Source organism: Salvelinus alpinus, chromosome 13 (genome assembly GCF_045679555.1).
Source record: "Salvelinus alpinus chromosome 13, SLU_Salpinus.1, whole genome shotgun sequence".
NCBI lineage: Eukaryota > Metazoa > Chordata > Actinopteri > Salmoniformes > Salmonidae > Salvelinus > Salvelinus alpinus.
Window position 1 is genome coordinate 11,004,283 of NC_092098.1, and position 18,234 is coordinate 11,022,516.

The 18,234-nt window shown below is 41.8% G+C and overlaps 1 long non-coding RNA gene and 1 pseudogene across 1 annotated transcript; both read left to right on the forward strand.

Annotated features, from left to right (window-relative positions):
- The first annotated feature begins 253 nt into the window (after window positions 1-253).
- Window positions 254-5,301, forward strand: LOC139537049 (uncharacterized). The gene is made up of 3 exons (XR_011667455.1): window positions 254-481; window positions 790-874; window positions 2,275-5,301. It is a non-coding gene; the product is annotated as an uncharacterized lncRNA (long non-coding RNA).
- Window positions 5,302-7,152: 1,851 nt separating this feature from the next.
- On the forward strand, window positions 7,153-8,851 carry LOC139538027 (uncharacterized; annotated as a pseudogene).
- The last annotated feature ends 9,383 nt before the right edge of the window (window positions 8,852-18,234 follow it).

Sequence of the window (18,234 nt, forward strand, 5' to 3'; positions counted from 1 at the left end):
AATGATTCAACCAACAGCTTTCATTATCCTTTTTATATCCATCCTATGATTGTGACCCTTACCAAACCAATACATTAACTGCATATATTTAATTGGATAATTTTGTAAAATATAGATGTGTTTTATTTATCAGGGATCTGAATTTTCTGAATCATGTATCAAGTTTTTCAGTCGTTGCCTACTAGACGCGTGTGGCATGTGGTGCGGATTGGCTACCCGGTGGGGATGGGAGGAGTCCAAAGTCAAGTCTACCACCTACGGATTTAAAAGTCGTGGAGAGACAAAATTGTCACATCGAGAAAATATCCTTCCTCAGTGACAAGATATTAGAGAAACAACACGGTTCTTCCTGATTATTATTTACATCTGGACTATCTCTGAGTTTCCTCCGTGTAGGCTTTTTACGCACAGCAGAAACGTGTGGATTAATACAAATACTAAACTAGTTGGGTGAACAGAGAACGGGAAAATGGACGAGAAGGTAATACATAATTAATGTACCACTTTCAAGTGATTGTATTCGGTGTCTGCAATATATAATTTCATTTGATGAACAGCCTTAACCATACATTTCACGTCAGTCTAAATTCATTTGATGTTTACAAAATTCTTAGCTTGTTGAATTCAATTGAAATATGATGAAATAATTTATAAAAAATATCATGACGATACATATGACTAAAAGGGTTATTAAGAGCTGTTCTAACTGCTGCGTGGTTTACCAGAGACATTGATCTGAACTCCCACTCATGATTTCCTTTATTAATCTTTCACTTGTAACTCCTGAAGCCTCAGGTGGAGAGACATCAGAGAGACAGAATGAACCAGTCTGGAGAGGCTGAGAACAATGCTGCTGCAGGGGCCACAACATCAGGTATGAAGTTCACTTGACTGCTCTAATTGCAGCTTATACCACTGTAAACCCAAGGATTTTTAACTCCAATACTTATAGTAAGTTGAAGTCAGTCAATGAAAAGTAATGATTACTTTTGTGGTACTGACTCAAAACTAAATGAGACTCCATTTTTTAAAAGTTATGATAACAAATGCACTTTACTCAGCATGCTCTACTGCAGGTAGATTTAAAAAAGTGTTTTAATATCTGTTTTTGCATGTACAATGAGTGATTGATATGCTACACAAAGATAAATAACATACATTTTTCTAAACTAATCTAATCATTTAGCTAAATTTTTTTTCACCGGTTACTGAAATGGTTGTTCCAGTTTAATTTGGTTAGGTAGTCTCCCCACACTGTTCCTAACCCTGGTTTACTAGAGACAATGGTCTGACCTCCCACCGGTCTAACATGGTCTGTCCTTCCACCAATGATCTCCACTTTGAATGCAGATTGCTGGTGAATAAAAATTCCAACTGTTGAATATCCTAACTTTGGCTGGATTCCAATAGGAATCACTTTGCAGCCATAATGTGACTTGCGGGTTGCAAAATTCTGGTACATTTCCCAGGTTTTCCAGAAATCCCAATTGGAATATTTCTGGAAATCCTCCAATCAGAGTTTTGTTTTTTTAACTGGGAATTTTGCTACCCTACTTGCAGGCCTGATGTGGCCTGTAAACCATGTGTTTCAGGCCACTGTATTAGGGTAAAGCTAGGCCTCAAAATAAGGCCTTATGTGATATGTAATGTATTCTCAAAGAATTTTATTATAAATGATAATATTCATCTAGGAACTCACTTGATGAATGCCACAGGACTGACATGTTTTTAACAAATTTAACAACCATGTCTCTGTCATTAACAAATGCAGTCATGGGTGGTATCTCTACAATTCACTCAAAGGCAAGGCACAATGGGAATTTACATTGGAGGCCTGGCCCACTAAGGGGGTGTTATTCAAAGTGTTCAAGCTGATACAACTCAAATCTGCCAGGGTGTCAAACTTATTCCATTGGGAGGACCTAGTGTTTGCTGGTTTTTTGTTTTTTCCTTTCATGGACACAACCAGGTGAGTGGAGTTCCTTACTTATTAGTGACCTTCATTCATCAACCAGTACAAGGGAGGAGCGAAAACCCGCAGACACTCGGCCCTCCGTGGAATGAGTTTGACACTTGCCACAGTGACTATCATTTTTGAGTCATGACTACAAAATCACTTTAAGTAACTGTACTCAAATATATTAAGTACATCAGGTTTCCTCAAAAGTTTTGAGTAGTAACGTCACATTGGTTTACAGTGTGCAGGTGTCAGCTCCTCTGAAGTGTAGCATGACTGTGCATTAACCTGCCCTATCTCTCTCTCTCTTCAACAAGCTGTGACTCAGTGTTGAGTGGAGAATGCTGAGATCCTGGAACACACCGTTCTCTTTCTCCAGAACACTGGTGATGGGGACAGGAAGAAAGCTGAAGGTGAGGAGCATCGAGGTCGCGGCATAAGCTCAACTCGCTGCCCAGCACAACACGCCACCAGTCCTTACCCATTATGAAGATACAGGAATCCCCCTACAGACAGCAGCTTTGTGCAGTCAGGATAAATCATCCTCACAGAGCTCCGCTCCGACATGGAGATCCCAACGCTCCCCAGCAGCACCACAGACACGCTGCCAAAGAAGCCCAATCTCAGAACCTCTCAGCCAGCCAATCTGTGTGGAGGCCGTGGCTCTGATCTACCACAGGATATTGAACTGTAAACAACTGCCACATCCGTTGCTGCTGAAACTGCTACGGAGTCATTCATTTATGTAGTGTTGTGAACACTGAACTCAGGGGCTCCATAGATTTGCAGTGATATGACAATATTGTAGCTATACCGCACAGCAGAATATATCCGTATTTTTTGTACAATTACTTCGACTCTGCCATCAGCACTTTGTGACATCTGCTGATGTAAAAAGGGCTTTATAAATACATTTGATTAGATGATCACAACATGTACTATGTATAACTTGTAGTCAGAGTTGGGCAGTATTTCTGTTACATGTATTTGAAAATTTCATTTAAATTACTTCTGAGTATTTTGTATTACAAGGGGAGAACAACACTCCAATGTATTTTGTAACAAGATACAATCGAGAGCTGTAATTTGTATTTTCAAAATACAAAATACTTTTCTATACCATTTGTTTTTTTATACCGGTTCACCATTTTGTGGCCCCCTTTCACCCTGCATTGGTATCAGAAGTCTGATGGCACTATGGTGTGAAAAGAGCATATTTAGTCAGTGCATTCAACTAAGGTACAGTTGAAGTCGGAAGTTTATATACACCGTAACCAAATACATTTAAACTCAGTTTTTCACAATTCCTGACATTTAATCCTAGTAAAAATTCCTTGTTTTAGGTCAGTTAGGATCATCACTTTATTAATAATGTGAAATGTCAGAATAATAGTAGAGAGATTCTTTTATTTCATCACATTCCCAGTGGGTCAGAAGTTTACATACACTCAATTAGTATTTGGTAGCATTGCCTTTAAATTGTTTAACTTGGGTCAAACGTTTCGGGTAGCCTTCCACAACTTTCCCACAATAAGTTGGGTGAATTTTGTCCCATTCCTCCTGACAGAGCTGGTGTAACTGAGTCAGGTTTTTAGGCCTCCTTGCTCACACACACTTTTTCAGTTCTGCCCACAAATTTTCTATAGGATTGAGGGCAGGGCTTTGTGATGGCCACTCCAATACTTTGACTTTGTTGTCCTTAAGCCATTTTTCCACAACTTTGGAAGTATGCTTGGGGTCATTGTCCATTTGGAAGACCCATTTGCGACCAAGCTTTAATGAGACCAACAGTCTCATTACGTTGGTCGTTAACTTGCTCAGGCATTGCATGCATCAACAACACATCACCTCGACTGTGTCATAGACTGACAGATTGCTATAAAATGTGGCTAGTGGATACGTTAAATAACCGTCCAGGCATTGTAAAATCTGACAGACATGAGCAATGCCCGGGCAGAGGCACGCTACAGCATACAATGACATTATAGACGATTCTGTGCTTCCAACTTAGTGGCAACAGTTTTTCCCCCAAAGCATTTTCCAGTTTCAGCATGACAATGCCCCCGTGCACAAAGCGAGGTCCATACATAAATGGTTTGTCAAGATCGGTGTGGAAGAACTTGACTGGCCTGCACAGAGCCCTGACCTCAACCCCATCGAACACTTTTGGGATGAATTGGAATGCCGACTGCGAGCCAAGCCTAATCGCCCAACATCAGTGCCCGACCTTACTAATGCTCTCATGGCTGAATGGGATCAAGTGCCACAGCAATGTTCCAACATCTAGTGCAAAGCCTTTCCAGAAGAGTGTTAAAGCAGCAAAGGTGGTACCAACATATTAATGCCCATGATTTTGGAATGAGATGTTTGACGAACAGGTGTCCACACACTTTTGGTCATGAAATGTATGTTGTCTGTCTATCAATGTTTTAACTTGTTTTGTACAGTAGGGGCTATCTCACATGGAGTTAGGCTATAGGTCACTGGTCACATGGTACACAGGTGACCAGCAAGTGTTAGCACAGGTACAAACTAACAAAATAACTGTAGCCTAGGCAACTTCCTAATGGTAGGCACTGAGCATAGCCAACCCATTTCTTGGTTTCTGGTATATCATCAAAATAAATAAATTACACCACGTTTTTGGACTCATTCAGCAGTTTTTACCTGATTAAGTACAATACCATTGGAAATTAATGTTGAAAGTTCAATTTAAACTACTAAAAATTAAGTTGAAAATGATGCTGCCTGATGCTTCCTGTTGACAAGACAGTTTGATTAATAGACCAATGTAAAAATACAGATTTAAAGTGTCCAAACGGGTTGGCTGATTGTGCCCGGAAGGCGTGCGTTGATATGATTCTGAACAGTCCGATAGCTAGAAACAATGACAAGTAGCTGTGTCACGCCCTGGCCTTAGTATTCTTTGTTTTCTTTATTATTTTAGTTAGGTCAGGGTGTGACATGGGTATTTATGTGGGTTTTTGTAGTGTCCAGGGTGATTGTAAGGTTTAGGGGGTTTATTTAGAGTAGTTGGGTTTATGTTTAGTATAGTTGTCTAGCTGTGTCTATGTTGGGTGTAGTTGTCTAGGAAAGTCTATGGTTGCCTGAATGGGTTCCCAATTAGAGACAGCTGGTTTCTGTTGTCTCTGATTGGGAGCCATATTTAGGGTAGCCATAGGCTTTAGTTTGTTGTGGGGAATTGTCTATGTCTGAACGTTTGTAGCATGTGTGTGTGCACTACGTTTATTAGCTTCACGGTCGTTTATTTGTTTTGTTAGTTTGTAAGTGTTTTGTTTCGTTTTGCCTTCTTCTATAATAAAAGGAAGATGGCTTATTTTCCACATGCTGCGTTTTGGTCCGTCTCTCCTCCACACGATCGTGACAAGCTGCCATGTGGGGAATCGTAGGTGGGTCGTTTATTGGTTTGAGGTGTTTTGACTGATATCATGTCTATGTCAATATGGCCCAAAAAAAATCGCTAGCTATTGAACCAACAACTGTAATTATGTATTTGAGAGACAACAAGTGCTCATTGTGCAAATGTATTTATGTTTTCAAAATTTCAACAAAATATAGATTACATGTTGTCAACAGTCTAAACCGAGGCCCCCCTGTGTTGCCCCATAGTTGGGCCCACCTCGATTCTGTTGCTAAACAACCAACTCCAACATATGCAGAAACAGTTGGTGATATATTGAAATATGTGCACAGTTGAAACTACCACAACTCAAAAACCTCATGAAACGTTATATATTTTTTACATCACTGGTTAGAGGATAACCTGCAGAACACAGTCAGCTACATTTAGGAATGTAGCATTTTGATAGGGGGGGTCACCAAAACAGAAACGCAACACTGTTTTGTCAATCACTCGTATCATCGTTGAAATCAATTGCGCGAGAGGGTGGAGATGAGGTTGCACATCCTGTTAAAACGAACAGAGCTCAAAAACCACACGGAATCTGGGAATAATGTGTACATCACTGGTCAGAGGACAATTTGTAGAAGACAGCTAGCTACATTTTGAAGTGTCGCATTTTGACTGAAGTGGGTCGCCAACTATAAGTGTAATTGTGGGGTTTTGCTAGGCTTAGCGTGCTAAAATAACTATAAACTAGAAGGATTTTACATTAATTAAAGTTTGAACTACTGACACATGTAGGCCTGACAATTTGTCTTTGTTCTCAGGAGTAACAAGTTCTCATAGCCTAACCATGAGGCCACAGCCTGAAATATATGTGTGTATGCAACATTGTACAAGGGCATAAGATATAAACAAGCAGTGTAAAATGTGTGTGTGTTAAGAAGGGCGCTGTACTGTGTGACCGAAACTGTGCTAATCTTAGAGAGGCACAGGAGGGGTGTAGAGGGAGGGGGGTGAATCAGGAGACTGCTGACTATGGTGTACAATAGACAATAATAGATAAACTATACACACGAAGATCATCTGTGAGGTTCTGAATTATGCACTATAACCCAATACTATAACACATGTGATTGAATATTAGCAACTGTTGGCCTGGGATCCTGGGTGTCTGTGTGTGTGTGTGTGCTGGAAGTAACAGTTAGCCCCAGATAAGTGTGCTGGGAAGCTGTGGTTAGCCTTGAGCGAGAACAGTGGGCTTTGTATACAGGTGCAAATAGCTCAGACAATATTGCAGAGCTGTCTGACCTCAGTCTTTGTGGTGAGGGAGCGTAATCTACACAGCAACAGCGTCGGGACATCACATGCGCTAAGGGGCCAGGACTGGCTTAAGGCGCCAACATCAACGATAGGCTGGGTGAGTCTAAACCACGCCCAGTCTCTACTCTGACAGGCCGGCTCGGAAGCGGGAACTATCTCTGTCATGAGTATATTATAATATCTTTGTCAGGAACAAGTGTCTTCTCTGTTTTCATCCTGCGTGATGTTACAGTGAACCCGTATATACGGAAATTGCATTTGCCATTTATTAACTTTTGAATGAAACAATTATTTTAACCAAGTTCAGGTGTGATATTGTTCCTATCTCAGTTGAACCTTCGCAGCCTTAACATAATGCAACACTTTTTGTTGTTACTCCCTTCCATCGATATCACGCTGAAATCAATAGAACGGGGCAAACATTTGGGGTGTAGCGCCAAATATTGTCTATTATATTGAGAAGATATTTGAGTGACCGCTCTAACAATGGAAATACATGTCCTCAAAGATGGAAGGCAGGCGGGAGGAGGCGAGATCAGGTGGGACCATTCTAACCTACGAGCGGGCAGATACGCGTGTGAACCGTAGCAAGCTATTTGCTTTAGTTATCGAGACCATCGATCTCTGTCGAAGGAGGAGCTGGATTTGACATATTGTGTATATCTATTTCTTCTGAACACATTTCCGTTTCTTGGCAATGTCAATTTTCGAATAAATAAAAAATACTTACTTTTATGTTCGCTAGCTGGACAGGCAAGCTGGACAGGCAAACTGAACTAAACTGTAAACCAATCGAAACTTGTGTACTATCTCTGCTGATCAAGTCTGCCAATCACGTCATCCATATCTAAGGTAGTAGACTGCTGGTGACAGAGAAAGAGATCTCTGTCCGACAAACTGCTATCAGGTAAAGTATATATACATGGACATGTCAACATTTTATGTACTGACCTTTTATCTGTTGACAGGACAGACTGGTACAGATAAGCCTCTGGGGCGAGACTGAATAGAGAAAAGACGGGCCAGGGCTGACCCAGACTTGACCAGACTACCACTGATTGTTAAAATGACTGACATAAGGGTACTGGGGGTAAAGTTTGACCGGGAGGGAGGAGGGAGCGGTAATTGGAGTGGGATCCTGGGGACAGTATGACAGAGACTGGGTTTTTGGGGACTTCGACAGCTGACTTTTGAGGGCAAGGTATTAATCATTAAAGCTGTGATTTTACCTGTGCTTTAATTAATCAGTTCTGTTTTTATCCCCCCACTAACAAGTCTTTTAGCTCTGGAACGGATGCTGTTTAAGCAAGTCGGAGAGGCTGAGGAGGGAGGTGGTCAAGAGACCCAGGTCCAAGGGGGGGCTTGCCTGACCTCTACTTGTTCCTGGGCAGCTGCAACACAGCGTTACATCTCACTCTTGCCACCTCCCGGGTCAACAACAAGACTCAGGCCCTTGCACGGTTCTGGCTGGGATCTTACCTCAGAACCCTGAGGCTGATCCCAGTCGACCTGCGAGCCCCAGTCTCTTTCCTGCTCCCCACACACTACTCCCAGCTCCAGAAGTTTTTAAGACATTTTAAACTGGAAAGGGAAGCAGTCACGGTTTTGACTGGGCACCGCTCTCTTCTCTCTCTTGTGCAGGAGCGGGAACCAGTGTGTCCAGTGCGCGGGCTTGCTATAGGTGAGCCCGTAACGGTTTGGTGTAACGTGGCCCAGCTCTCCTGAATCGGCACTGGGACCTGTCCTGGATGGTCGCCCACGAGATCCTCCTGGTCAAGGCTGTTATGCACTCCCGGGGCATGGCGAGGATATCCGCGTGCCCCCGACCAGGCTGCGGCCAAGAGGAGTCGGTGAGGCACTTGCTCTGGGAGTGCAGAGCCGCCAGGGACCTGTGGAAGGAAGCAGGCCCCCTGATCTCCCCGTGTCTGCCAGCAGGGGAGGACCTAATGCCCCAGCTCGTGCTGTATGGGGTAGGCCGAAGGCCTATTCCACCGAAGGCCTTCACCAAGCTCTGGCTCACCCTCACGTGTCTGAAGGAAGCACTGTGGTCCTCCCCCAACTTGCTGGTAGCGAAACGAGTAGAGACCACCCCCCAGGCAGTGGCCATGGTAGCCACGGAAGCCCTGGGATGGTACAGAAGAAAGGGGGCCTCTACCCAAAGCGAAGGGTCCCCCACAACACCCAAGGTCCCGGCGGCCACGGACTGACAGAGCTGCGGCACCTAGGGCGATGCGCCTAGGGGAAGGATCTCCTCTGGGACCCGAAGAACAGGCTGTTGATTGATTCGGAAGAGCAGGAGGAGGTGAGTTTGATAAGGACTCACCCCGCTCCTGTACAAAGGACCAAAGACAGCTTTTTAACAAAGTTACTTTTTTTTAACATGTTTTCATGTCTTAAAAATGTTTTACTTTTGTTAAATCATTTGTACACATTTAAAAAATGGCTTTTACAGATTTGATGTTTTAACAACAAAAAGTACTTTTATTCGTGGTTGTTTCCATTGTTTTTAACAACATGTACATTTTAACAACATGTACATTTTTCATGACATTTTTATGGGCGGCAGGGTAGCCTAGTGGTTAGAGAGTTGGACTAGTAACCGAAAGGTTGCAAGTTCAAATCCCCGAGCTTACAAGGTACAAATCTGTCGTTCTGCCCCTGAACAGGCAGTTAACCCACTGTTCCTAGGCCGTCATTGACAATAAGAAATTGTTTTTAACTGACTAGTTAAATAAAGCTAAAAATATATGAGCTGTTTTAAAGGAAATGTGACAATAAAACTTTTCCAAAAGAAAAAAATATATATATTTTTTGTAATCTAACTATTTAGTTAGCTGAACACAGCAACCTTAGTAATGTAGATAGGTAGTTACAACAAGATCTGTTGCTAGCTACCAGGAGCAGATAGCCCTAGCATGTCCCGGGAAAAGGAACGTTTTAGCTATCAGTTTATTCCAAGTATTAATTTAAGACTACAAAAATCTATAGGACAAGTTGTGTAAATCTAATACAGTAATCAAGACAGGACTAACTAATTTCATTCATACTGACAAATAAGAAACGCCACATTACCACTGTTGTAGGATGATTGCAGAGCAGCTTGCCTCAGACTGTCAGGATGTCCATTTTTATTAAGCAAACTACATATCTTTGCTGTGATTATTTATTTGATTAATTCTTGTGTCTCACATGTTCTTTCAGCTCTCCTGTGTCCGGCTCACAGAGATCAACCAAGTACAAGTCACCAAGCATGGGTGGATTCACTCACCTGTGAGGAGAACCATCCTAATGCAGTTTGAACTAGCCCTGCCGTCAATATTTAGACATGCATTTGCCTGTAGTCTTTTCTTTGTGGGTTTGTGTAGTGTAATGCATTTTAGAGTTGAAGAACACCAACTACAGATACACGGGCTGGTTTCAGCATCTCAAAGACTAAACTCAATGTAGAATCAGTTCATCAGGTTACAAACAGATCATTTTACTATTGTAACATGTAGTGGGGAGAGTTCTATTGTCCCCGTCAGGAGCTTTTGCCGTAGATGGTAGAGTTCTATTGTCCCAGTCGGGAACCATAGCTTTTGCCATAGATGGTAGAGTGCTATTGTCCCAGTCAGGAGCCATAGCTTTTGCCGCAGATGGTAGAGTTCTCGTCTCTGGACCACACAAGCATTAGATTGCATTCTGCTAAGGCCCTTGTCTCTTTCTACATCAGTCAGCTACATTGGTGACCAGTGCTTCGAGAGAGAAAGGGGAATACTGAAGCATGCTTTGATGACAGTTCTACAGTCTCCATCGGAGGCACAGGCCTTTCTGGACTATACGATTTCTGGACTGTAAGACTTCTGGATTGTAAGATTGTGCCCTCCACGGTAGGTTAGACAATATTTAGATACTGGGTTGGCGCCCCCCCTTGGGTTGTGCCGTGGCGGATATCTTTGTGGGCTATACTCGGCCTTGTCTCAGGATGGTAAGTTGGTGGTTGAAGTTTCCCTATAGTGGTGTGGGGGCTGTGCTTTGGCAAAGTGGGTGGGGTTATATCCTGCCTGTTTGGCCCTGTCAGGGGGTATCATCAGATGGGGCCACAGTGTTTCCTGACTCCTCCTGTCTCAGCCTCCAGTATTTATGCTGCAGTAGTTTATGTGTCGGGGGGCTAGGGTCAGTCTGTTATATCTGGAGTATTTCTCCTGTCTTATCCGGTGTCCTGTGTGAATTTAAGTATGCTCTCTCTAATTCTCTCTTTCTCTCTTTCTTTCTTTCTCTCTCTCGGAGGACCTGAGCCCTAGGACCATGCCTCAGGACTACCTGGCATGATGACTCCTTGCTGTCCCCAGTCCACCTGGCCGTGCTGCTGCTCCAGTTTCAACTGTTCTGCCTGCGGCTATGGAACCCTGACCGGCTATGGAACCCTGCTACCTGTCCCAGACCTGCTGTTTTCAACTCTCTAGAGACAGCAGGAGCGGTAGAGATACTCTCAATGATCGGCTATGAAAGCCAACTGACATTTACTCCTAGGTGCTGACCTGTTGCACCCTCGACAACTACTGTGATTATTATTATTTGACCATGCTGGTCATTTATTAATATTTGAACATCTTGGCCATGTTCTGTTATAATCTCCACCTGGCACAGCCAGAAGAGGACTGGCCACCCCTCATAGCCTGGTTCCTCTCTAGATTTCTTCCTAGGTTTTGGCCTTTCTAGGGAGTTTTTCCTAGCCACCGTGCTTCTACACCTGCATTGCTTGCTGTTTGGGGTTTTAGGCTGGGTTTCTGTACAGCAGTTTGAGATATCAGCTGATCTAAGAAGGGCTATATAAATATATTTGATACTAAACATTTAGTATACTTAACATCTAGTGTACGTAACATACTACCTGAGACACCTTTGCTAACTGTCTCTGTACTCAATAAATGCTGAAACACTATTTGTGATGCTGTTCTTTGTTCGAATGTACAGTTGAAGTCGGAAGTTTACATACACTTAGGTTGGAGTCATTAAAACTTGTTTTTCAACCACTCCACAAATAGTTTTGGAAAGTCGGTTAGGACATCTACTTTGTGCATGACACAAGTCATTTTTCCAACAATTGTTTAGATTATTTCACTTATAATTCACTGTGTCACAATTCCAGTGGGTCAGAAGTTTACATACACTAAGTTGACTGTGTCTTTTAAAAAGATTGGAAAATTCCAGAAAAGGATGTCATGGCTTTAGAAGCTTCTGATAGGCTAATTGCCATAATTTGAGTCAATTGGAGGTGTACCTATGGAAGTATTTCAAGGCCACCCTTCAAACTCAGTGCCTCTTTGTTTGACATCATGGGAAAATCAAAAGAAATCAGCCAAGACCTCAGGGAAAAAATTGTAGACCACAAGTCAGGTTCATCCTTGTGTGCTATTTCCAACCCCCTAAAGGTACCGCGTTCATCTGTACAAACAATAGTACACAAGCTTAAACACCATGGGACCAAAAGCTGTCATACCTCTCGCGAAGGAGACGCGGTCTGTCTCCTAGAAATGAACGTACTTTGGTGCGAAAAGTGCAAATCAATCCCAGAACAACAGCAAAGGACATTGTGAAGATGCTGGAGGAAACAGGTACAAAAGTATCTATATTCACAGTGAAACGAATCCCATATCGACATAACCTGAAAGGCTGCTCATCAAGGAAGAAGCCACTGCTCCAAAACCGCCATTAAAAAGCCAGACTGCGATTTGCAACTGCACAGGGGGACAAAGATCGTACTTTTTGGAGAAATGGCTTCTGGTCTGATGAAACAAAAATAGAACTGTTTGGCCATAATGACCATTGTTATGTTTGGAGGAAAAAGGGGAACGCTTGCAAGCCGAAGAACACCATCCCAACCGTGAAGCACAGGGGTGGCAGCATCATGTTGTGGGGGTGCTTTGCTGCAGGAGGGACTGGTGCACTTCACAAAATAGATGGGATCATGAGGTAGGAAAATTATGTGGATATATTGAAGCAACATCTCAAGACATCAGTCAGAAAGTTGAAGCTTGGTCGCAAATGGGTCTCCAAATGGATAACGACCCCAAGCATACTTCCAAAGTTGTGGCAAAATGGCTTAAGAACAACAAAGTCTGACCCACTGGGAATGTGATGAAAGAAATAAAAGCTGAAATAAATCATTCTAGCTACTATTATTCTGACATTCCACATTCTTAAAATAAAGTGGTGATCCTAACTGACCTAAGACAGGGAATTTTTACTAGGATTAAATGTCAGGAATTATGAAAAACTGAGTTTAAATGTATTTGGCTAAGGTGTATGTAAACTTCTGACTTCAACTGTACATGCATTAAACGTACATTATTGAAAACATGTCTCACACTCAGTCATAGTTAGTAGAACAATGAATGGATTTGCAAGATTTTGGCACTGTCAACTTTTAGAAGGTTATTTGGAAAGTTAATCATGTAAACCACCAAAATATACTCACATTCACTGAACATTTAGTATTTTTAACTCAAACATTCATTTCCCAACTGCTTTTTCCAATAATCCTACAGGCTCTTTATCATTTTCCATACCTTATCTTCCAATGCATCCAACATCATGCATGCCGTCCATGGTATTGGGGAGCTGCTATTTGAGAACTCATCTGGTTTAGAAATCAAACCGGTTGTCTTATTGCAGAGCACATTGTACAACTGTTTTTAGAGAAGATTGTTTTGCAAGGTATTCTATATGTGTAGGCTATGCTATATGTACTGGCTAATATGCATACGCAGCTGACGTTTTTAAACCTCCATTCTTTATTTATTTATAGGGGACAATGCACATTAATCAACATCAATATTACAATAATGCAACATCCATGTAAATGTGCCGGGGTTAGCCAAAAACTAATTTGCATACGTAGCCTCTGGGCAGGTAAGTTTACACAGCCTCAGTACAAATACTCACAAATCTTACAAATTTTATTTAACTAGGCAAATCAGTTAAAAACAAATTCTCATTTACAATGACGGCCTAACCCGGACAACACTGGGCCAATTGTGCGCTGCGCTATGGGACTTCCAATCACGGCAGGTTGTGATACAGCCTGGAATTGAACCAGGGTCTGTAGTGACACCTCTAGTACTGAGATGCAGTGGCTTAGACTGCTGCGCCACTCGGGAGCAATACAAAATACTAATACATTACATCCAATAATATATCATCAACTGTCATCTTACATATGAGTAACCACAGATAACTCATGTGTACAGGTTTGGATAGATTTGAGCCATGCTTTCAATTCAAAAGAATATTTACAATAATCAGTGCAGCCTCAAAAGTCCATGTGCATTGCATTCCAGCATATTGTAGTTCTAACAGAGAAGGCCGATTGATCAATTTTACTGTGTCGAAAAGGAACAACTCAACCCCCTCTAGTTACTGCCCTTGTTATCCTGGAGGTGCTTTCCTTAATAAGCATGATATGCCGGCATAGGGGTGGAGGGGCAAGACCATGCAGGATCCTAAAGACAAAGTTTGCATCTACATACTGCTTAATGCAATTATGTTTGTAAATTATATGACAATGGTGGTAACTGTTAGGTTTGTTATCAAAAATCTTAAGTGTTTGTTTGTAGAGTAGCTCCTGGTTGTGACCAGCATGTGAGGCAATATCTCAGCTGTTAGAAGATCATAGCATGCATATATAGTTTGGCGGCCTCCAGAGGAAGGAAAGGTCTTATAAACCTAAGGTTGGACAATCCAAACTTAACCGTGTTAACCACCTTCTTCACACGTTTCTTAAATGTCGAGTTGGGAGTTCAAAATGATGCCGATATACCTGAAGTTAGACACAACTTTCAGATTCTCCCCATTAACAAGAACAGCTCATTGGGAAGAATCAATGGATTTCTTAGAGAAGTACAAACAAACTGTTTTGTCGATATTTAAATGCAGGCAATAATTACTCATCCATTTAGAAACATGTACCATAGCTTCAGTTAACTTGTTAACAACTAATTGGCTATTTTTGGAGTGTACATACAGAACTGTATCGTCTGCATACATCCGCATGTTAACTTGTGGTCAAGCAAGTGGGAGATCATTTATATAGATGGTAAACAGAAGGGGGGCTAATATTGACCCTTGTGGGACCCCAGTGTTATAGTAAAGAGAGTCCGACTGAGTGTCCCCCAAACGAACCCTTTGACTTCTGTTTGTCAAATAGGAATATATCCAACTAATAACTTCAGTGGACACATTAAGGGAGGATAGTTTAGATAGGAGAACCTCACGATCCAAAAAGACTGCGCCGACTTCACCACCTAAATCCAGTTTAGATTTAATGCAATCCAGAAAATAGCAATTGGCTGTTTCGGTAGAATGGTTAGTTCTGAATCCAAATTGCATTTGATGTAAAGAGTTGCCCTGAATGAGATCAGTCAGATGATCAGCCACCCATCTTTCAGCTACCTTTGATAGGACTGGAAGAATGCTTATAGGTTGGTAATTTTCCTCCATCTCACACACACACACACACACACACACACACACACACACACACACACACACACACACACACACACACACACACACACACACACACACACACACACACACACACACACACACACACACACACACACACACACACACACACACACACATATTTGGGTTTCTATGCAAAGTATATGATTGAATGTTTCTTTAACCCTGCAGCTAGTTACTTGAAATAAGAGATATAATCTTGCCATAAACATTATACAAAATGGAATTCACAGACGAAGAGATAGCTAGCTAATGAAACACAATTTACATTTACACAGTAGCTGGCTAGGTTAGTCAAACTGGAATATTGGCCTCGCTGTCAATAAATTGGCTAAATGGTCAGTGGCGTTAACTCTTCATATGATCAAGACAATTCGTATTGTTGTATATTCGTATATTAGCATGCTACATATCTTAAGTGCACTCAAAAACAGATATTTATCTTATTTCAGTCTTTCGGAGCTAGCTAGCCATATCTGTTCCTCTTCATCAGACAGCAGCTCACGTTTTCACAAGAGGCTGGGTTTACATCGTAGATAGAAGCAGGCCATTGGCTGCCTTCTTCATGACGGGTATGTACAGAAGTACTGATTGTCCATGTTTATCAGTAGGGGCAAATTTGCCTGAGCAGACAGTGTTTAAATATACTTTTTATGAGAAAATGTGCAAGAGTTGAAGGTGTCAACAAATGTTATAGTCATCATAAAAATGTTTTACTTTCATATATATAAAATCAGTTCCTCCCTCGACTGGGATCGATCAACTTCACTCTTTTCGGCTTCGGCCCACCACCTAATTTTCTTCTTCATTGGTTGATTGCTCTTAACTCATAGTGGCCATTAGGTGGGGGTAAGATGGCTGACAGGGGAAAAAATGAGAAAAGTGGAACATATTATAATCAAATATGGAATGGGGGAATGCACAAGCTGTCACGATCGTCGTTACGTGAAAGAGTGGACCAAGGCGCAGCTGATATAAATACATCTTCTTTAATCAAATGAAGACGAAACAAATACTTATACAAAAATAACAAAACAACAAACGTGAAGCTATCAAACTAAGTGCTAACATGCAACATAGACATAGACAATTACCCACGAAATACCCAATGAATATGACTGCCTAAATATGGCTCTCAATCAGAGACAATGAACAACAGCTGCCTCTAATTGAGAACCAATCTAGGCAGCCATAGACATACAAACACCTATACTAGACACTGCCCCCATAAACATACAAAAACCCCTAGACAATACAAAAACACATACATCCCCCATGTCACACCCTGACCTAACTAAAATAATAAAGAAAACAAAGATAAATAAGGCCAGGGCGTGACACAAGCCTTCTGTAACATCTGATGAAGGAAAATATGGTGGACAGGGAAAATTGAGAAACACATTTTGAGTGAATATGGAGTGGTGGATCACACAGAACTTTTGGAAGAGCTACAGAAGGAAATGAAACCTGACGAGAGTGAGGATGAATTAACTGCGGTGGGAGGTGCGGTGAAGACCACCGAGTTTTAGCCTTGTCCTTATGATGACAAAGATGATTCTGGCCCAGTGGGAGTGAGATTGTTGGAAAGAATTGATCCTTGCCTTCGGGCAGATCCATATGTGGTGTCAGATTGGGTGGAGAAGAGGTTGGGGAATGTTGGGTCGGTGAAAGTGACTCGAAGTTGAATGGTGTTGATTTTTTGTGACTCGAAGTTGAATGGTGTTGATTTTTTGCGTTTCTGCCATCCAGAGGGAGTGTGCGCTCTGTAACACACGATTGGGGACAATAACTGTGACTTGCTTTCCTCTCTGGAGCAGGGCGCCATTAAAATGAGTAATAACTGGAGTGGTGTTAAGTTTTGAAGAAGATCAACTGAAGTTGAAAATTCCCGGTGTCTGTTACGCCCGTCGTTTGATGTTTGGGGAAATTCACCTGTTTTAGTTAAAGCTGCAATATGCAACTTTTTTTGGCGACCACCAAATTCACATAGAAATGTGGGTTATAGATCTATAATTCGCATTGAAAGCAAGTCTAAGAAGTGGTAGACCTGTTCTATGTTTGCTATTTCTACTTTCGGTTTTGTATACTTGGTACCGAGGCCCAAAAGGCTCCTTAGCTTCTACCCCCAAGCCATAAGACCCCTACCTACATGTACAAATTACCTCGACTAACCTGTACCCCCACACATTGACTCGGGAACCAGTACCCCCCTGTATATAGCCTCGTTATTGTTATTTTATTGTGTTACTTTTTATTAAATGTTTTACTTTAGTTTATTAAGTAAATATTCTTAACTCTATTTCTTGAACTGCATTGTGGGTTAAGGGCTTGTAAGTAAGCATTTCACGGTAAGGTCTACTACACCTGTTGTATTCGGCGCATGTGACAAATACAACTTGATTTGATTTGACGCCAGCTTCAAACAGCTGGAAATTCTATATTTTTTGTTATGGAAAATATGTTTCACTGTCGTTTAGATGTCACAATGATGCTCTACACTACACTTGCTTGTTTGTCACATAAACTGAAATTAGGCGAACTATTAGAATTTTAGCAACCAGGAAATGGCGGAGCGACTTCGGCATAGCGATGTTGAAATTAGTAAACGTCTTCATGAGGGGGGAATGATCTGTAAGAGTAAATACTGCCACCTAGTGGAAAGAGATAGCTAATGGGTTAAGACAGGAAATGTATAGTAGAAAACAGAAGTTACAAGTTCAAATCTTGTAGTTCTCCTTCTGGCTAGCTGTTAGCTTGTGCACTCGACATGGGAATATAATTGTTGTGATTGAAGAACATTGTGAATACAAGTCATATCAAGAGACTACGGCTGATTATTCATGTAACACACTAACAGTGTTATATTAGCTTCACCGCAGGGCCCATTGTCTGGTTTTTTGTGTTGTTGACTATGCCTAGCTAGGCCTAAGGTTGGTTATATACAACAGATATACTTAAGCAATAAGGCCCGAGGGGGTGTGGTATATGGGCAATATACCACGGCTAAGGGCTGTTCTTACCACAACGCAACGCAGAGTGCCTGGATACAGACCTTAGCCGTGGTATATTGGCCATATACCAC